The 16,507-nt window shown below is 43.8% G+C and overlaps 43 non-coding genes across 43 annotated transcripts; all 43 read right to left on the bottom strand.

Annotated features, from left to right (window-relative positions):
- Positions 1–136: 136 nt before the first annotated feature.
- On the bottom strand, positions 137–208 carry Trnad-guc (transfer RNA aspartic acid (anticodon GUC)). The gene has a single exon. It is a non-coding gene; the product is annotated as a tRNA-Asp (tRNA).
- Positions 209–517: 309 nt separating this feature from the next.
- On the bottom strand, positions 518–589 carry Trnad-guc (transfer RNA aspartic acid (anticodon GUC)). The gene has a single exon. It is a non-coding gene; the product is annotated as a tRNA-Asp (tRNA).
- Positions 590–898: 309 nt separating this feature from the next.
- Trnad-guc (transfer RNA aspartic acid (anticodon GUC)) lies at positions 899–970 on the bottom strand. Its single transcript has one exon. It is a non-coding gene; the product is annotated as a tRNA-Asp (tRNA).
- Positions 971–1,279: 309 nt separating this feature from the next.
- Trnad-guc (transfer RNA aspartic acid (anticodon GUC)) lies at positions 1,280–1,351 on the bottom strand. Its single transcript has one exon. It is a non-coding gene; the product is annotated as a tRNA-Asp (tRNA).
- Positions 1,352–1,660: 309 nt separating this feature from the next.
- Positions 1,661–1,733, bottom strand: Trnad-guc (transfer RNA aspartic acid (anticodon GUC)). The gene has a single exon. It is a non-coding gene; the product is annotated as a tRNA-Asp (tRNA).
- A 309-nt stretch (positions 1,734–2,042) lies between these two features.
- On the bottom strand, positions 2,043–2,114 carry Trnad-guc (transfer RNA aspartic acid (anticodon GUC)). Its single transcript has one exon. It is a non-coding gene; the product is annotated as a tRNA-Asp (tRNA).
- Positions 2,115–2,423: 309 nt separating this feature from the next.
- Trnad-guc (transfer RNA aspartic acid (anticodon GUC)) lies at positions 2,424–2,496 on the bottom strand. The gene has a single exon. It is a non-coding gene; the product is annotated as a tRNA-Asp (tRNA).
- Positions 2,497–2,805: 309 nt separating this feature from the next.
- Positions 2,806–2,877, bottom strand: Trnad-guc (transfer RNA aspartic acid (anticodon GUC)). Its single transcript has one exon. It is a non-coding gene; the product is annotated as a tRNA-Asp (tRNA).
- Positions 2,878–3,187: 310 nt separating this feature from the next.
- On the bottom strand, positions 3,188–3,259 carry Trnad-guc (transfer RNA aspartic acid (anticodon GUC)). The gene has a single exon. It is a non-coding gene; the product is annotated as a tRNA-Asp (tRNA).
- A 313-nt stretch (positions 3,260–3,572) lies between these two features.
- On the bottom strand, positions 3,573–3,644 carry Trnad-guc (transfer RNA aspartic acid (anticodon GUC)). The gene has a single exon. It is a non-coding gene; the product is annotated as a tRNA-Asp (tRNA).
- Positions 3,645–3,953: 309 nt separating this feature from the next.
- On the bottom strand, positions 3,954–4,025 carry Trnad-guc (transfer RNA aspartic acid (anticodon GUC)). The gene has a single exon. It is a non-coding gene; the product is annotated as a tRNA-Asp (tRNA).
- Positions 4,026–4,334: 309 nt separating this feature from the next.
- On the bottom strand, positions 4,335–4,406 carry Trnad-guc (transfer RNA aspartic acid (anticodon GUC)). Its single transcript has one exon. It is a non-coding gene; the product is annotated as a tRNA-Asp (tRNA).
- A 309-nt stretch (positions 4,407–4,715) lies between these two features.
- On the bottom strand, positions 4,716–4,787 carry Trnad-guc (transfer RNA aspartic acid (anticodon GUC)). Its single transcript has one exon. It is a non-coding gene; the product is annotated as a tRNA-Asp (tRNA).
- A 309-nt stretch (positions 4,788–5,096) lies between these two features.
- On the bottom strand, positions 5,097–5,168 carry Trnad-guc (transfer RNA aspartic acid (anticodon GUC)). Its single transcript has one exon. It is a non-coding gene; the product is annotated as a tRNA-Asp (tRNA).
- Positions 5,169–5,477: 309 nt separating this feature from the next.
- Trnad-guc (transfer RNA aspartic acid (anticodon GUC)) lies at positions 5,478–5,549 on the bottom strand. Its single transcript has one exon. It is a non-coding gene; the product is annotated as a tRNA-Asp (tRNA).
- A 309-nt stretch (positions 5,550–5,858) lies between these two features.
- Trnad-guc (transfer RNA aspartic acid (anticodon GUC)) lies at positions 5,859–5,930 on the bottom strand. The gene has a single exon. It is a non-coding gene; the product is annotated as a tRNA-Asp (tRNA).
- A 309-nt stretch (positions 5,931–6,239) lies between these two features.
- Trnad-guc (transfer RNA aspartic acid (anticodon GUC)) lies at positions 6,240–6,311 on the bottom strand. The gene has a single exon. It is a non-coding gene; the product is annotated as a tRNA-Asp (tRNA).
- Positions 6,312–6,620: 309 nt separating this feature from the next.
- Positions 6,621–6,692, bottom strand: Trnad-guc (transfer RNA aspartic acid (anticodon GUC)). The gene has a single exon. It is a non-coding gene; the product is annotated as a tRNA-Asp (tRNA).
- Positions 6,693–7,001: 309 nt separating this feature from the next.
- Trnad-guc (transfer RNA aspartic acid (anticodon GUC)) lies at positions 7,002–7,073 on the bottom strand. The gene has a single exon. It is a non-coding gene; the product is annotated as a tRNA-Asp (tRNA).
- Positions 7,074–7,382: 309 nt separating this feature from the next.
- Trnad-guc (transfer RNA aspartic acid (anticodon GUC)) lies at positions 7,383–7,454 on the bottom strand. The gene has a single exon. It is a non-coding gene; the product is annotated as a tRNA-Asp (tRNA).
- Positions 7,455–7,763: 309 nt separating this feature from the next.
- Trnad-guc (transfer RNA aspartic acid (anticodon GUC)) lies at positions 7,764–7,835 on the bottom strand. Its single transcript has one exon. It is a non-coding gene; the product is annotated as a tRNA-Asp (tRNA).
- A 309-nt stretch (positions 7,836–8,144) lies between these two features.
- Positions 8,145–8,216, bottom strand: Trnad-guc (transfer RNA aspartic acid (anticodon GUC)). The gene has a single exon. It is a non-coding gene; the product is annotated as a tRNA-Asp (tRNA).
- A 309-nt stretch (positions 8,217–8,525) lies between these two features.
- Trnad-guc (transfer RNA aspartic acid (anticodon GUC)) lies at positions 8,526–8,597 on the bottom strand. The gene has a single exon. It is a non-coding gene; the product is annotated as a tRNA-Asp (tRNA).
- Positions 8,598–8,906: 309 nt separating this feature from the next.
- Positions 8,907–8,978, bottom strand: Trnad-guc (transfer RNA aspartic acid (anticodon GUC)). The gene has a single exon. It is a non-coding gene; the product is annotated as a tRNA-Asp (tRNA).
- A 309-nt stretch (positions 8,979–9,287) lies between these two features.
- On the bottom strand, positions 9,288–9,359 carry Trnad-guc (transfer RNA aspartic acid (anticodon GUC)). Its single transcript has one exon. It is a non-coding gene; the product is annotated as a tRNA-Asp (tRNA).
- A 309-nt stretch (positions 9,360–9,668) lies between these two features.
- On the bottom strand, positions 9,669–9,740 carry Trnad-guc (transfer RNA aspartic acid (anticodon GUC)). The gene has a single exon. It is a non-coding gene; the product is annotated as a tRNA-Asp (tRNA).
- Positions 9,741–10,049: 309 nt separating this feature from the next.
- Positions 10,050–10,121, bottom strand: Trnad-guc (transfer RNA aspartic acid (anticodon GUC)). Its single transcript has one exon. It is a non-coding gene; the product is annotated as a tRNA-Asp (tRNA).
- A 309-nt stretch (positions 10,122–10,430) lies between these two features.
- Positions 10,431–10,502, bottom strand: Trnad-guc (transfer RNA aspartic acid (anticodon GUC)). The gene has a single exon. It is a non-coding gene; the product is annotated as a tRNA-Asp (tRNA).
- Positions 10,503–10,811: 309 nt separating this feature from the next.
- Trnad-guc (transfer RNA aspartic acid (anticodon GUC)) lies at positions 10,812–10,883 on the bottom strand. The gene has a single exon. It is a non-coding gene; the product is annotated as a tRNA-Asp (tRNA).
- A 309-nt stretch (positions 10,884–11,192) lies between these two features.
- Positions 11,193–11,264, bottom strand: Trnad-guc (transfer RNA aspartic acid (anticodon GUC)). The gene has a single exon. It is a non-coding gene; the product is annotated as a tRNA-Asp (tRNA).
- Positions 11,265–11,573: 309 nt separating this feature from the next.
- Trnad-guc (transfer RNA aspartic acid (anticodon GUC)) lies at positions 11,574–11,645 on the bottom strand. The gene has a single exon. It is a non-coding gene; the product is annotated as a tRNA-Asp (tRNA).
- A 309-nt stretch (positions 11,646–11,954) lies between these two features.
- Trnad-guc (transfer RNA aspartic acid (anticodon GUC)) lies at positions 11,955–12,026 on the bottom strand. Its single transcript has one exon. It is a non-coding gene; the product is annotated as a tRNA-Asp (tRNA).
- A 309-nt stretch (positions 12,027–12,335) lies between these two features.
- Trnad-guc (transfer RNA aspartic acid (anticodon GUC)) lies at positions 12,336–12,407 on the bottom strand. The gene has a single exon. It is a non-coding gene; the product is annotated as a tRNA-Asp (tRNA).
- Positions 12,408–12,716: 309 nt separating this feature from the next.
- Positions 12,717–12,788, bottom strand: Trnad-guc (transfer RNA aspartic acid (anticodon GUC)). The gene has a single exon. It is a non-coding gene; the product is annotated as a tRNA-Asp (tRNA).
- Positions 12,789–13,097: 309 nt separating this feature from the next.
- Positions 13,098–13,169, bottom strand: Trnad-guc (transfer RNA aspartic acid (anticodon GUC)). Its single transcript has one exon. It is a non-coding gene; the product is annotated as a tRNA-Asp (tRNA).
- A 309-nt stretch (positions 13,170–13,478) lies between these two features.
- Trnad-guc (transfer RNA aspartic acid (anticodon GUC)) lies at positions 13,479–13,550 on the bottom strand. Its single transcript has one exon. It is a non-coding gene; the product is annotated as a tRNA-Asp (tRNA).
- Positions 13,551–13,859: 309 nt separating this feature from the next.
- On the bottom strand, positions 13,860–13,931 carry Trnad-guc (transfer RNA aspartic acid (anticodon GUC)). The gene has a single exon. It is a non-coding gene; the product is annotated as a tRNA-Asp (tRNA).
- A 309-nt stretch (positions 13,932–14,240) lies between these two features.
- On the bottom strand, positions 14,241–14,312 carry Trnad-guc (transfer RNA aspartic acid (anticodon GUC)). The gene has a single exon. It is a non-coding gene; the product is annotated as a tRNA-Asp (tRNA).
- A 309-nt stretch (positions 14,313–14,621) lies between these two features.
- Positions 14,622–14,693, bottom strand: Trnad-guc (transfer RNA aspartic acid (anticodon GUC)). Its single transcript has one exon. It is a non-coding gene; the product is annotated as a tRNA-Asp (tRNA).
- Positions 14,694–15,002: 309 nt separating this feature from the next.
- On the bottom strand, positions 15,003–15,074 carry Trnad-guc (transfer RNA aspartic acid (anticodon GUC)). The gene has a single exon. It is a non-coding gene; the product is annotated as a tRNA-Asp (tRNA).
- A 309-nt stretch (positions 15,075–15,383) lies between these two features.
- Trnad-guc (transfer RNA aspartic acid (anticodon GUC)) lies at positions 15,384–15,455 on the bottom strand. Its single transcript has one exon. It is a non-coding gene; the product is annotated as a tRNA-Asp (tRNA).
- Positions 15,456–15,764: 309 nt separating this feature from the next.
- Trnad-guc (transfer RNA aspartic acid (anticodon GUC)) lies at positions 15,765–15,836 on the bottom strand. Its single transcript has one exon. It is a non-coding gene; the product is annotated as a tRNA-Asp (tRNA).
- Positions 15,837–16,145: 309 nt separating this feature from the next.
- Trnad-guc (transfer RNA aspartic acid (anticodon GUC)) lies at positions 16,146–16,217 on the bottom strand. Its single transcript has one exon. It is a non-coding gene; the product is annotated as a tRNA-Asp (tRNA).
- Between the last annotated feature and the right edge of the window lie 290 nt (positions 16,218–16,507).

The raw sequence follows: 16,507 nt of genomic DNA on the forward strand, positions 1-16,507 counted from the left end.
CCCACCAGAAATGGAGAGTAAACCATTACCAAGAAAACCATTAGAAAAGCAGGGGCATTGGTGTCATTGACGAACAACAATCTGAAGAAAGGGGTAGATGGATAGTTCTTGAAAAATCTAAGCTTAAAAAGATGTACTCCCCGGCCGGGAATTGAACCCGGGTCTCCCGCGTGACAGGCGGGGATACTGACCACTATACTACCGAGGATTGGCTGAAAGGCACAGACAAAAATAGTAAGCTGTAGAGAGCAAGGCATGCAGCTAGCTCTCATCCAAGTTAAGACATGCACACGCTTATAATCATTTCTATTGGGTGTGAATTTATCTATGAGCGACAAAGAGCTGCCACTGTTTCATCCTAACTGTTAACATTTCCATAATCCCACCAGAAATGGAGAGTAAACCATTACCAAGAAAACCATTAGAAAAGCAGGGGCATTGGTGTCATTGACGAACAACAATCTGAAGAAAGGGGTAGATGGATAGTTCTTGAAAAATCTAAGCTTAAAAAGATGTACTCCCCGGCCGGGAATTGAACCCGGGTCTCCCGCGTGACAGGCGGGGATACTGACCACTATACTACCGAGGATTGGCTGAAAGGCACAGACAAAAATAGTAAGCTGTAGAGAGCAAGGCATGCAGCTAGCTCTCATCCAAGTTAAGACATGCACACGCTTATAATCATTTCTATTGGGTGTGAATTTATCTATGAGCGACAAAGAGCTGCCACTGTTTCATCCTAACTGTTAACATTTCCATAATCCCACCAGAAATGGAGAGTAAACCATTACCAAGAAAACCATTAGAAAAGCAGGGGCATTGGTGTCATTGACGAACAACAATCTGAAGAAAGGGGTAGATGGATAGTTCTTGAAAAATCTAAGCTTAAAAAGATGTACTCCCCGGCCGGGAATTGAACCCGGGTCTCCCGCGTGACAGGCGGGGATACTGACCACTATACTACCGAGGATTGGCTGAAAGGCACAGACAAAAATAGTAAGCTGTAGAGAGCAAGGCATGCAGCTAGCTCTCATCCAAGTTAAGACATGCACACGCTTATAATCATTTCTATTGGGTGTGAATTTATCTATGAGCGACAAAGAGCTGCCACTGTTTCATCCTAACTGTTAACATTTCCATAATCCCACCAGAAATGGAGAGTAAACCATTACCAAGAAAACCATTAGAAAAGCAGGGGCATTGGTGTCATTGACGAACAACAATCTGAAGAAAGGGGTAGATGGATAGTTCTTGAAAAATCTAAGCTTAAAAAGATGTACTCCCCGGCCGGGAATTGAACCCGGGTCTCCCGCGTGACAGGCGGGGATACTGACCACTATACTACCGAGGATTGGCTGAAAGGCACAGACAAAAATAGTAAGCTGTAGAGAGCAAGGCATGCAGCTAGCTCTCATCCAAGTTAAGACATGCACACGCTTATAATCATTTCTATTGGGTGTGAATTTATCTATGAGCGACAAAGAGCTGCCACTGTTTCATCCTAACTGTTAACATTTCCATAATCCCACCAGAAATGGAGAGTAAACCATTACCAAGAAAACCATTAGAAAAGCAGGGGCATTGGTGTCATTGACGAACAACAATCTGAAGAAAGGGGTAGATGGATAGTTCTTGAAAAATCTAAGCTTAAAAAGATGTACTCCCCGGCCGGGAATTGAACCCGGGTCTCCCGCGTGACAGGCGGGGGATACTGACCACTATACTACAGAGGATTGGCTGAAAGGCACAGACAAAAATAGTAAGCTGTAGAGAGCAAGGCATGCAGCTAGCTCTCATCCAAGTTAAGACATGCACACGCTTATAATCATTTCTATTGGGTGTGAATTTATCTATGAGCGACAAAGAGCTGCCACTGTTTCATCCTAACTGTTAACATTTCCATAATCCCACCAGAAATGGAGAGTAAACCATTACCAAGAAAACCATTAGAAAAGCAGGGGCATTGGTGTCATTGACGAACAACAATCTGAAGAAAGGGGTAGATGGATAGTTCTTGAAAAATCTAAGCTTAAAAAGATGTACTCCCCGGCCGGGAATTGAACCCGGGTCTCCCGCGTGACAGGCGGGGATACTGACCACTATACTACCGAGGATTGGCTGAAAGGCACAGACAAAAATAGTAAGCTGTAGAGAGCAAGGCATGCAGCTAGCTCTCATCCAAGTTAAGACATGCACACGCTTATAATCATTTCTATTGGGTGTGAATTTATCTATGAGCGACAAAGAGCTGCCACTGTTTCATCCTAACTGTTAACATTTCCATAATCCCACCAGAAATGGAGAGTAAACCATTACCAAGAAAACCATTAGAAAAGCAGGGGCATTGGTGTCATTGACGAACAACAATCTGAAGAAAGGGGTAGATGGATAGTTCTTGAAAAATCTAAGCTTAAAAAGAAGTACTCCCGCGGCCGGGAATTGAACCCGGGTCTCCCGCGTGACAGGCGGGGATACTGACCACTATACTACCGAGGATTGGCTGAAAGGCACAGACAAAAATAGTAAGCTGTAGAGAGCAAGGCATGCAGCTAGCTCTCATCCAAGTTAAGACATGCACACGCTTATAATCATTTCTATTGGGTGTGAATTTATCTATGAGCGACAAAGAGCTGCCACTGTTTCATCCTAACTGTTAACATTTCCATAATCCCACCAGAAATGGAGAGTAAACCATTACCAAGAAAACCATTAGAAAAGCAGGGGCATTGGTGTCATTGACGAACAACAATCTGAAGAAAGGGGTAGATGGATAGTTCTTGAAAAATCTAAGCTTAAAAAGATGTACTCCCCGGCCGGGAATTGAACCCGGGTCTCCCGCGTGACAGGCGGGGATACTGACCACTATACTACCGAGGATTGGCTGAAAGGCACAGACAAAAATAGTAAGCTGTAGAGAGCAAGGCATGCAGCTAGCTCTCATCCAAGTTAAGACATGCACACGCTTATAATCATTTCTATTGGGTGTGAATTTATCTATGAGCGACAAAGAGCTGCCACTGTTTCATCCTAACTGTTAACATTTCCATAATCCCACCAGAAATGGAGAGTAAACCATTACCAAGAAAACCATTAGAAAAGCAGGGGCATTGGTGTCATTGACGAACAACAATCTGAAGAAAGGGGTAGATGGATAGTTCTTGAAAAATCTAAGCTTAAAAAGATGTACTCCCCCGGCCGGGAATTGAACCCGGGTCTCCCGCGTGACAGGCGGGGATACTGACCACTATACTACCGAGGATTGGCTGAAAGGCACAGAGAAAAATAGTAAGCTGTAGAGAGCAAGGCATGCATGCAGCTAGCTCTCATCCAAGTTAAGACATGCACACGCTTATAATCATTTCTATTGGGTGTGAATTTATCTATGAGCGACAAAGAGCTGCCACTGTTTCATCCTAACTGTTAACATTTCCATAATCCCACCAGAAATGGAGAGTAAACCATTACCAAGAAAACCATTAGAAAAGCAGGGGCATTGGTGTCATTGACGAACAACAATCTGAAGAAAGGGGTAGATGGATAGTTCTTGAAAAATCTAAGCTTAAAAAGATGTACTCCCCGGCCGGGAATTGAACCCGGGTCTCCCGCGTGACAGGCGGGGATACTGACCACTATACTACCGAGGATTGGCTGAAAGGCACAGACAAAAATAGTAAGCTGTAGAGAGCAAGGCATGCAGCTAGCTCTCATCCAAGTTAAGACATGCACACGCTTATAATCATTTCTATTGGGTGTGAATTTATCTATGAGCGACAAAGAGCTGCCACTGTTTCATCCTAACTGTTAACATTTCCATAATCCCACCAGAAATGGAGAGTAAACCATTACCAAGAAAACCATTAGAAAAGCAGGGGCATTGGTGTCATTGACGAACAACAATCTGAAGAAAGGGGTAGATGGATAGTTCTTGAAAAATCTAAGCTTAAAAAGATGTACTCCCCGGCCGGGAATTGAACCCGGGTCTCCCGCGTGACAGGCGGGGATACTGACCACTATACTACCGAGGATTGGCTGAAAGGCACAGACAAAAATAGTAAGCTGTAGAGAGCAAGGCATGCAGCTAGCTCTCATCCAAGTTAAGACATGCACACGCTTATAATCATTTCTATTGGGTGTGAATTTATCTATGAGCGACAAAGAGCTGCCACTGTTTCATCCTAACTGTTAACATTTCCATAATCCCACCAGAAATGGAGAGTAAACCATTACCAAGAAAACCATTAGAAAAGCAGGGGCATTGGTGTCATTGACGAACAACAATCTGAAGAAAGGGGTAGATGGATAGTTCTTGAAAAATCTAAGCTTAAAAAGATGTACTCCCCGGCCGGGAATTGAACCCGGGTCTCCCGCGTGACAGGCGGGGATACTGACCACTATACTACCGAGGATTGGCTGAAAGGCACAGACAAAAATAGTAAGCTGTAGAGAGCAAGGCATGCAGCTAGCTCTCATCCAAGTTAAGACATGCACACGCTTATAATCATTTCTATTGGGTGTGAATTTATCTATGAGCGACAAAGAGCTGCCACTGTTTCATCCTAACTGTTAACATTTCCATAATCCCACCAGAAATGGAGAGTAAACCATTACCAAGAAAACCATTAGAAAAGCAGGGGCATTGGTGTCATTGACGAACAACAATCTGAAGAAAGGGGTAGATGGATAGTTCTTGAAAAATCTAAGCTTAAAAAGATGTACTCCCCGGCCGGGAATTGAACCCGGGTCTCCCGCGTGACAGGCGGGGATACTGACCACTATACTACCGAGGATTGGCTGAAAGGCACAGACAAAAATAGTAAGCTGTAGAGAGCAAGGCATGCAGCTAGCTCTCATCCAAGTTAAGACATGCACACGCTTATAATCATTTCTATTGGGTGTGAATTTATCTATGAGCGACAAAGAGCTGCCACTGTTTCATCCTAACTGTTAACATTTCCATAATCCCACCAGAAATGGAGAGTAAACCATTACCAAGAAAACCATTAGAAAAGCAGGGGCATTGGTGTCATTGACGAACAACAATCTGAAGAAAGGGGTAGATGGATAGTTCTTGAAAAATCTAAGCTTAAAAAGATGTACTCCCCGGCCGGGAATTGAACCCGGGTCTCCCGCGTGACAGGCGGGGATACTGACCACTATACTACCGAGGATTGGCTGAAAGGCACAGAGAAAAATAGTAAGCTGTAGAGAGCAAGGCATGCAGCTAGCTCTCATCCAAGTTAAGACATGCACACGCTTATAATCATTTCTATTGGGTGTGAATTTATCTATGAGCGACAAAGAGCTGCCACTGTTTCATCCTAACTGTTAACATTTCCATAATCCCACCAGAAATGGAGAGTAAACCATTACCAAGAAAACCATTAGAAAAGCAGGGGCATTGGTGTCATTGACGAACAACAATCTGAAGAAAGGGGTAGATGGATAGTTCTTGAAAAATCTAAGCTTAAAAAGATGTACTCCCCGGCCGGGAATTGAACCCGGGTCTCCCGCGTGACAGGCGGGGATACTGACCACTATACTACCGAGGATTGGCTGAAAGGCACAGACAAAAATAGTAAGCTGTAGAGAGCAAGGCATGCAGCTAGCTCTCATCCAAGTTAAGACATGCACACGCTTATAATCATTTCTATTGGGTGTGAATTTATCTATGAGCGACAAAGAGCTGCCACTGTTTCATCCTAACTGTTAACATTTCCATAATCCCACCAGAAATGGAGAGTAAACCATTACCAAGAAAACCATTAGAAAAGCAGGGGCATTGGTGTCATTGACGAACAACAATCTGAAGAAAGGGGTAGATGGATAGTTCTTGAAAAATCTAAGCTTAAAAAGATGTACTCCCCGGCCGGGAATTGAACCCGGGTCTCCCGCGTGACAGGCGGGGATACTGACCACTATACTACCGAGGATTGGCTGAAAGGCACAGACAAAAATAGTAAGCTGTAGAGAGCAAGGCATGCAGCTAGCTCTCATCCAAGTTAAGACATGCACACGCTTATAATCATTTCTATTGGGTGTGAATTTATCTATGAGCGACAAAGAGCTGCCACTGTTTCATCCTAACTGTTAACATTTCCATAATCCCACCAGAAATGGAGAGTAAACCATTACCAAGAAAACCATTAGAAAAGCAGGGGCATTGGTGTCATTGACGAACAACAATCTGAAGAAAGGGGTAGATGGATAGTTCTTGAAAAATCTAAGCTTAAAAAGAAGTACTCCCCGGCCGGGAATTGAACCCGGGTCTCCCGCGTGACAGGCGGGGATACTGACCACTATACTACCGAGGATTGGCTGAAAGGCACAGACAAAAATAGTAAGCTGTAGAGAGCAAGGCATGCAGCTAGCTCTCATCCAAGTTAAGACATGCACACGCTTATAATCATTTCTATTGGGTGTGAATTTATCTATGAGCGACAAAGAGCTGCCACTGTTTCATCCTAACTGTTAACATTTCCATAATCCCACCAGAAATGGAGAGTAAACCATTACCAAGAAAACCATTAGAAAAGCAGGGGCATTGGTGTCATTGACGAACAACAATCTGAAGAAAGGGGTAGATGGATAGTTCTTGAAAAATCTAAGCTTAAAAAGATGTACTCCCCGGCCGGGAATTGAACCCGGGTCTCCCGCGTGACAGGCGGGGATACTGACCACTATACTACCGAGGATTGGCTGAAAGGCACAGACAAAAATAGTAAGCTGTAGAGAGCAAGGCATGCAGCTAGCTCTCATCCAAGTTAAGACATGCACACGCTTATAATCATTTCTATTGGGTGTGAATTTATCTATGAGCGACAAAGAGCTGCCACTGTTTCATCCTAACTGTTAACATTTCCATAATCCCACCAGAAATGGAGAGTAAACCATTACCAAGAAAACCATTAGAAAAGCAGGGGCATTGGTGTCATTGACGAACAACAATCTGAAGAAAGGGGTAGATGGATAGTTCTTGAAAAATCTAAGCTTAAAAAGATGTACTCCCCGGCCGGGAATTGAACCCGGGTCTCCCGCGTGACAGGCGGGGATACTGACCACTATACTACCGAGGATTGGCTGAAAGGCACAGAGAAAAATAGTAAGCTGTAGAGAGCAAGGCATGCAGCTAGCTCTCATCCAAGTTAAGACATGCACACGCTTATAATCATTTCTATTGGGTGTGAATTTATCTATGAGCGACAAAGAGCTGCCACTGTTTCATCCTAACTGTTAACATTTCCATAATCCCACCAGAAATGGAGAGTAAACCATTACCAAGAAAACCATTAGAAAAGCAGGGGCATTGGTGTCATTGACGAACAACAATCTGAAGAAAGGGGTAGATGGATAGTTCTTGAAAAATCTAAGCTTAAAAAGATGTACTCCCCGGCCGGGAATTGAACCCGGGTCTCCCGCGTGACAGGCGGGGATACTGACCACTATACTACCGAGGATTGGCTGAAAGGCACAGACAAAAATAGTAAGCTGTAGAGAGCAAGGCATGCAGCTAGCTCTCATCCAAGTTAAGACATGCACACGCTTATAATCATTTCTATTGGGTGTGAATTTATCTATGAGCGACAAAGAGCTGCCACTGTTTCATCCTAACTGTTAACATTTCCATAATCCCACCAGAAATGGAGAGTAAACCATTACCAAGAAAACCATTAGAAAAGCAGGGGCATTGGTGTCATTGACGAACAACAATCTGAAGAAAGGGGTAGATGGATAGTTCTTGAAAAATCTAAGCTTAAAAAGATGTACTCCCCGGCCGGGAATTGAACCCGGGTCTCCCGCGTGACAGGCGGGGATACTGACCACTATACTACCGAGGATTGGCTGAAAGGCACAGACAAAAATAGTAAGCTGTAGAGAGCAAGGCATGCAGCTAGCTCTCATCCAAGTTAAGACATGCACACGCTTATAATCATTTCTATTGGGTGTGAATTTATCTATGAGCGACAAAGAGCTGCCACTGTTTCATCCTAACTGTTAACATTTCCATAATCCCACCAGAAATGGAGAGTAAACCATTACCAAGAAAACCATTAGAAAAGCAGGGGCATTGGTGTCATTGACGAACAACAATCTGAAGAAAGGGGTAGATGGATAGTTCTTGAAAAATCTAAGCTTAAAAAGAAGTACTCCCCGGCCGGGAATTGAACCCGGGTCTCCCGCGTGACAGGCGGGGATACTGACCACTATACTACCGAGGATTGGCTGAAAGGCACAGACAAAAATAGTAAGCTGTAGAGAGCAAGGCATGCAGCTAGCTCTCATCCAAGTTAAGACATGCACACGCTTATAATCATTTCTATTGGGTGTGAATTTATCTATGAGCGACAAAGAGCTGCCACTGTTTCATCCTAACTGTTAACATTTCCATAATCCCACCAGAAATGGAGAGTAAACCATTACCAAGAAAACCATTAGAAAAGCAGGGGCATTGGTGTCATTGACGAACAACAATCTGAAGAAAGGGGTAGATGGATAGTTCTTGAAAAATCTAAGCTTAAAAAGATGTACTCCCCGGCCGGGAATTGAACCCGGGTCTCCCGCGTGACAGGCGGGGATACTGACCACTATACTACCGAGGATTGGCTGAAAGGCACAGAGAAAAATAGTAAGCTGTAGAGAGCAAGGCATGCAGCTAGCTCTCATCCAAGTTAAGACATGCACACGCTTATAATCATTTCTATTGGGTGTGAATTTATCTATGAGCGACAAAGAGCTGCCACTGTTTCATCCTAACTGTTAACATTTCCATAATCCCACCAGAAATGGAGAGTAAACCATTACCAAGAAAACCATTAGAAAAGCAGGGGCATTGGTGTCATTGACGAACAACAATCTGAAGAAAGGGGTAGATGGATAGTTCTTGAAAAATCTAAGCTTAAAAAGATGTACTCCCCGGCCGGGAATTGAACCCGGGTCTCCCGCGTGACAGGCGGGGATACTGACCACTATACTACCGAGGATTGGCTGAAAGGCACAGAGAAAAATAGTAAGCTGTAGAGAGCAAGGCATGCAGCTAGCTCTCATCCAAGTTAAGACATGCACACGCTTATAATCATTTCTATTGGGTGTGAATTTATCTATGAGCGACAAAGAGCTGCCACTGTTTCATCCTAACTGTTAACATTTCCATAATCCCACCAGAAATGGAGAGTAAACCATTACCAAGAAAACCATTAGAAAAGCAGGGGCATTGGTGTCATTGACGAACAACAATCTGAAGAAAGGGGTAGATGGATAGTTCTTGAAAAATCTAAGCTTAAAAAGAAGTACTCCCCGGCCGGGAATTGAACCCGGGTCTCCCGCGTGACAGGCGGGGATACTGACCACTATACTACCGAGGATTGGCTGAAAGGCACAGAGAAAAATAGTAAGCTGTAGAGAGCAAGGCATGCAGCTAGCTCTCATCCAAGTTAAGACATGCACACGCTTATAATCATTTCTATTGGGTGTGAATTTATCTATGAGCGACAAAGAGCTGCCACTGTTTCATCCTAACTGTTAACATTTCCATAATCCCACCAGAAATGGAGAGTAAACCATTACCAAGAAAACCATTAGAAAAGCAGGGGCATTGGTGTCATTGACGAACAACAATCTGAAGAAAGGGGTAGATGGATAGTTCTTGAAAAATCTAAGCTTAAAAAGATGTACTCCCCGGCCGGGAATTGAACCCGGGTCTCCCGCGTGACAGGCGGGGATACTGACCACTATACTACCGAGGATTGGCTGAAAGGCACAGACAAAAATAGTAAGCTGTAGAGAGCAAGGCATGCAGCTAGCTCTCATCCAAGTTAAGACATGCACACGCTTATAATCATTTCTATTGGGTGTGAATTTATCTATGAGCGACAAAGAGCTGCCACTGTTTCATCCTAACTGTTAACATTTCCATAATCCCACCAGAAATGGAGAGTAAACCATTACCAAGAAAACCATTAGAAAAGCAGGGGCATTGGTGTCATTGACGAACAACAATCTGAAGAAAGGGGTAGATGGATAGTTCTTGAAAAATCTAAGCTTAAAAAGATGTACTCCCCGGCCGGGAATTGAACCCGGGTCTCCCGCGTGACAGGCGGGGATACTGACCACTATACTACCGAGGATTGGCTGAAAGGCACAGACAAAAATAGTAAGCTGTAGAGAGCAAGGCATGCAGCTAGCTCTCATCCAAGTTAAGACATGCACACGCTTATAATCATTTCTATTGGGTGTGAATTTATCTATGAGCGACAAAGAGCTGCCACTGTTTCATCCTAACTGTTAACATTTCCATAATCCCACCAGAAATGGAGAGTAAACCATTACCAAGAAAACCATTAGAAAAGCAGGGGCATTGGTGTCATTGACGAACAACAATCTGAAGAAAGGGGTAGATGGATAGTTCTTGAAAAATCTAAGCTTAAAAAGATGTACTCCCCGGCCGGGAATTGAACCCGGGTCTCCCGCGTGACAGGCGGGGATACTGACCACTATACTACCGAGGATTGGCTGAAAGGCACAGACAAAAATAGTAAGCTGTAGAGAGCAAGGCATGCAGCTAGCTCTCATCCAAGTTAAGACATGCACACGCTTATAATCATTTCTATTGGGTGTGAATTTATCTATGAGCGACAAAGAGCTGCCACTGTTTCATCCTAACTGTTAACATTTCCATAATCCCACCAGAAATGGAGAGTAAACCATTACCAAGAAAACCATTAGAAAAGCAGGGGCATTGGTGTCATTGACGAACAACAATCTGAAGAAAGGGGTAGATGGATAGTTCTTGAAAAATCTAAGCTTAAAAAGAAGTACTCCCCGGCCGGGAATTGAACCCGGGTCTCCCGCGTGACAGGCGGGGATACTGACCACTATACTACCGAGGATTGGCTGAAAGGCACAGAGAAAAATAGTAAGCTGTAGAGAGCAAGGCATGCAGCTAGCTCTCATCCAAGTTAAGACATGCACACGCTTATAATCATTTCTATTGGGTGTGAATTTATCTATGAGCGACAAAGAGCTGCCACTGTTTCATCCTAACTGTTAACATTTCCATAATCCCACCAGAAATGGAGAGTAAACCATTACCAAGAAAACCATTAGAAAAGCAGGGGCATTGGTGTCATTGACGAACAACAATCTGAAGAAAGGGGTAGATGGATAGTTCTTGAAAAATCTAAGCTTAAAAAGATGTACTCCCCGGCCGGGAATTGAACCCGGGTCTCCCGCGTGACAGGCGGGGATACTGACCACTATACTACCGAGGATTGGCTGAAAGGCACAGAGAAAAATAGTAAGCTGTAGAGAGCAAGGCATGCAGCTAGCTCTCATCCAAGTTAAGACATGCACACGCTTATAATCATTTCTATTGGGTGTGAATTTATCTATGAGCGACAAAGAGCTGCCACTGTTTCATCCTAACTGTTAACATTTCCATAATCCCACCAGAAATGGAGAGTAAACCATTACCAAGAAAACCATTAGAAAAGCAGGGGCATTGGTGTCATTGACGAACAACAATCTGAAGAAAGGGGTAGATGGATAGTTCTTGAAAAATCTAAGCTTAAAAAGATGTACTCCCCGGCCGGGAATTGAACCCGGGTCTCCCGCGTGACAGGCGGGGATACTGACCACTATACTACCGAGGATTGGCTGAAAGGCACAGAGAAAAATAGTAAGCTGTAGAGAGCAAGGCATGCAGCTAGCTCTCATCCAAGTTAAGACATGCACACGCTTATAATCATTTCTATTGGGTGTGAATTTATCTATGAGCGACAAAGAGCTGCCACTGTTTCATCCTAACTGTTAACATTTCCATAATCCCACCAGAAATGGAGAGTAAACCATTACCAAGAAAACCATTAGAAAAGCAGGGGCATTGGTGTCATTGACGAACAACAATCTGAAGAAAGGGGTAGATGGATAGTTCTTGAAAAATCTAAGCTTAAAAAGATGTACTCCCCGGCCGGGAATTGAACCCGGGTCTCCCGCGTGACAGGCGGGGATACTGACCACTATACTACCGAGGATTGGCTGAAAGGCACAGACAAAAATAGTAAGCTGTAGAGAGCAAGGCATGCAGCTAGCTCTCATCCAAGTTAAGACATGCACACGCTTATAATCATTTCTATTGGGTGTGAATTTATCTATGAGCGACAAAGAGCTGCCACTGTTTCATCCTAACTGTTAACATTTCCATAATCCCACCAGAAATGGAGAGTAAACCATTACCAAGAAAACCATTAGAAAAGCAGGGGCATTGGTGTCATTGACGAACAACAATCTGAAGAAAGGGGTAGATGGATAGTTCTTGAAAAATCTAAGCTTAAAAAGATGTACTCCCCGGCCGGGAATTGAACCCGGGTCTCCCGCGTGACAGGCGGGGATACTGACCACTATACTACCGAGGATTGGCTGAAAGGCACAGAGAAAAATAGTAAGCTGTAGAGAGCAAGGCATGCAGCTAGCTCTCATCCAAGTTAAGACATGCACACGCTTATAATCATTTCTATTGGGTGTGAATTTATCTATGAGCGACAAAGAGCTGCCACTGTTTCATCCTAACTGTTAACATTTCCATAATCCCACCAGAAATGGAGAGTAAACCATTACCAAGAAAACCATTAGAAAAGCAGGGGCATTGGTGTCATTGACGAACAACAATCTGAAGAAAGGGGTAGATGGATAGTTCTTGAAAAATCTAAGCTTAAAAAGATGTACTCCCCGGCCGGGAATTGAACCCGGGTCTCCCGCGTGACAGGCGGGGATACTGACCACTATACTACCGAGGATTGGCTGAAAGGCACAGAGAAAAATAGTAAGCTGTAGAGAGCAAGGCATGCAGCTAGCTCTCATCCAAGTTAAGACATGCACACGCTTATAATCATTTCTATTGGGTGTGAATTTATCTATGAGCGACAAAGAGCTGCCACTGTTTCATCCTAACTGTTAACATTTCCATAATCCCACCAGAAATGGAGAGTAAACCATTACCAAGAAAACCATTAGAAAAGCAGGGGCATTGGTGTCATTGACGAACAACAATCTGAAGAAAGGGGTAGATGGATAGTTCTTGAAAAATCTAAGCTTAAAAAGATGTACTCCCCGGCCGGGAATTGAACCCGGGTCTCCCGCGTGACAGGCGGGGATACTGACCACTATACTACCGAGGATTGGCTGAAAGGCACAGACAAAAATAGTAAGCTGTAGAGAGCAAGGCATGCAGCTAGCTCTCATCCAAGTTAAGACATGCACACGCTTATAATCATTTCTATTGGGTGTGAATTTATCTATGAGCGACAAAGAGCTGCCACTGTTTCATCCTAACTGTTAACATTTCCATAATCCCACCAGAAATGGAGAGTAAACCATTACCAAGAAAACCATTAGAAAAGCAGGGGCATTGGTGTCATTGACGAACAACAATCTGAAGAAAGGGGTAGATGGATAGTTCTTGAAAAATCTAAGCTTAAAAAGATGTACTCCCCGGCCGGGAATTGAACCCGGGTCTCCCGCGTGACAGGCGGGGATACTGACCACTATACTACCGAGGATTGGCTGAAAGGCACAGAGAAAAATAGTAAGCTGTAGAGAGCAAGGCATGCAGCTAGCTCTCATCCAAGTTAAGACATGCACACGCTTATAATCATTTCTATTGGGTGTGAATTTATCTATGAGCGACAAAGAGCTGCCACTGTTTCATCCTAACTGTTAACATTTCCATAATCCCACCAGAAATGGAGAGTAAACCATTACCAAGAAAACCATTAGAAAAGCAGGGGCATTGGTGTCATTGACGAACAACAATCTGAAGAAAGGGGTAGATGGATAGTTCTTGAAAAATCTAAGCTTAAAAAGAAGTACTCCCCGGCCGGGAATTGAACCCGGGTCTCCCGCGTGACAGGCGGGGATACTGACCACTATACTACCGAGGATTGGCTGAAAGGCACAGACAAAAATAGTAAGCTGTAGAGAGCAAGGCATGCAGCTAGCTCTCATCCAAGTTAAGACATGCACACGCTTATAATCATTTCTATTGGGTGTGAATTTATCTATGAGCGACAAAGAGCTGCCACTGTTTCATCCTAACTGTTAACATTTCCATAATCCCACCAGAAATGGAGAGTAAACCATTACCAAGAAAACCATTAGAAAAGCAGGGGCATTGGTGTCATTGACGAACAACAATCTGAAGAAAGGGGTAGATGGATAGTTCTTGAAAAATCTAAGCTTAAAAAGATGTACTCCCCGGCCGGGAATTGAACCCGGGTCTCCCGCGTGACAGGCGGGGATACTGACCACTATACTACCGAGGATTGGCTGAAAGGCACAGACAAAAATAGTAAGCTGTAGAGAGCAAGGCATGCAGCTAGCTCTCATCCAAGTTAAGACATGCACACGCTTATAATCATTTCTATTGGGTGTGAATTTATCTATGAGCGACAAAGAGCTGCCACTGTTTCATCCTAACTGTTAACATTTCCATAATCCCACCAGAAATGGAGAGTAAACCATTACCAAGAAAACCATTAGAAAAGCAGGGGCATTGGTGTCATTGACGAACAACAATCTGAAGAAAGGGGTAGATGGATAGTTCTTGAAAAATCTAAGCTTAAAAAGATGTACTCCCCGGCCGGGAATTGAACCCGGGTCTCCCGCGTGACAGGCGGGGATACTGACCACTATACTACCGAGGATTGGCTGAAAGGCACAGAGAAAAATAGTAAGCTGTAGAGAGCAAGGCATGCAGCTAGCTCTCATCCAAGTTAAGACATGCACACGCTTATAATCATTTCTATTGGGTGTGAATTTATCTATGAGCGACAAAGAGCTGCCACTGTTTCATCCTAACTGTTAACATTTCCATAATCCCACCAGAAATGGAGAGTAAACCATTACCAAGAAAACCATTAGAAAAGCAGGGGCATTGGTGTCATTGACGAACAACAATCTGAAGAAAGGGGTAGATGGATAGTTCTTGAAAAATCTAAGCTTAAAAAGATGTACTCCCCGGCCGGGAATTGAACCCGGGTCTCCCGCGTGACAGGCGGGGATACTGACCACTATACTACCGAGGATTGGCTGAAAGGCACAGACAAAAATAGTAAGCTGTAGAGAGCAAGGCATGCAGCTAGCTCTCATCCAAGTTAAGACATGCACACGCTTATAATCATTTCTATTGGGTGTGAATTTATCTATGAGCGACAAAGAGCTGCCACTGTTTCATCCTAACTGTTAACATTTCCATAATCCCACCAGAAATGGAGAGTAAACCATTACCAAGAAAACCATTAGAAAAGCAGGGGCATTGGTGTCATTGACGAACAACAATCTGAAGAAAGGGGTAGATGGATAGTTCTTGAAAAATCTAAGCTTAAAAAGATGTACTCCCCGGCCGGGAATTGAACCCGGGTCTCCCGCGTGACAGGCGGGGATACTGACCACTATACTACCGAGGATTGGCTGAAAGGCACAGACAAAAATAGTAAGCTGTAGAGAGCAAGGCATGCAGCTAGCTCTCATCCAAGTTAAGACATGCACACGCTTATAATCATTTCTATTGGGTGTGAATTTATCTATGAGCGACAAAGAGCTGCCACTGTTTCATCCTAACTGTTAACATTTCCATAATCCCACCAGAAATGGAGAGTAAACCATTACCAAGAAAACCATTAGAAAAGCAGGGGCATTGGTGTCATTGACGAACAACAATCTGAAGAAAGGGGTAGATGGATAGTTCTTGAAAAATCTAAGCTTAAAAAGAAGTACTCCCCGGCCGGGAATTGAACCCGGGTCTCCCGCGTGACAGGCGGGGATACTGACCACTATACTACCGAGGATTGGCTGAAAGGCACAGAGAAAAATAGTAAGCTGTAGAGAGCAAGGCATGCAGCTAGCTCTCATCCAAGTTAAGACATGCACACGCTTATAATCATTTCTATTGGGTGTGAATTTATCTATGAGCGACAAAGAGCTGCCACTGTTTCATCCTAACTGTTAACATTTCCATAATCCCACCAGAAATGGAGAGTAAACCATTACCAAGAAAACCATTAGAAAAGCAGGGGCATTGGTGTCATTGACGAACAACAATCTGAAGAAAGGGGTAGATGGATAGTTCTTGAAAAATCTAAGCTTAAAAAGATGTACTCCCCGGCCGGGAATTGAACCCGGGTCTCCCGCGTGACAGGCGGGGATACTGACCACTATACTACCGAGGATTGGCTGAAAGGCACAGAGAAAAATAGTAAGCTGTAGAGAGCAAGGCATGCAGCTAGCTCTCATCCAAGTTAAGACATGCACACGCTTATAATCATTTCTATTGGGTGTGAATTTATCTATGAGCGACAAAGAGCTGCCACTGTTTCATCCTAACTGTTAACATTTCCATAATCCCACCAGAAATGGAGAGTAAACCATTACCAAGAAAACCATTAGAAAAGCAGGGGCATTGGTGTCATTGACGAACAACAATCTGAAGAAAGGGGTAGATGGATAGTTCTTGAAAAAT

This window comes from Haliotis cracherodii, unplaced genomic scaffold, assembly GCF_022045235.1.
Source record: "Haliotis cracherodii isolate W230 unplaced genomic scaffold, xgHalCrac1.p SCAF_6, whole genome shotgun sequence".
In the NCBI taxonomy this organism is placed as follows: domain Eukaryota; kingdom Metazoa; phylum Mollusca; class Gastropoda; order Lepetellida; family Haliotidae; genus Haliotis; species Haliotis cracherodii.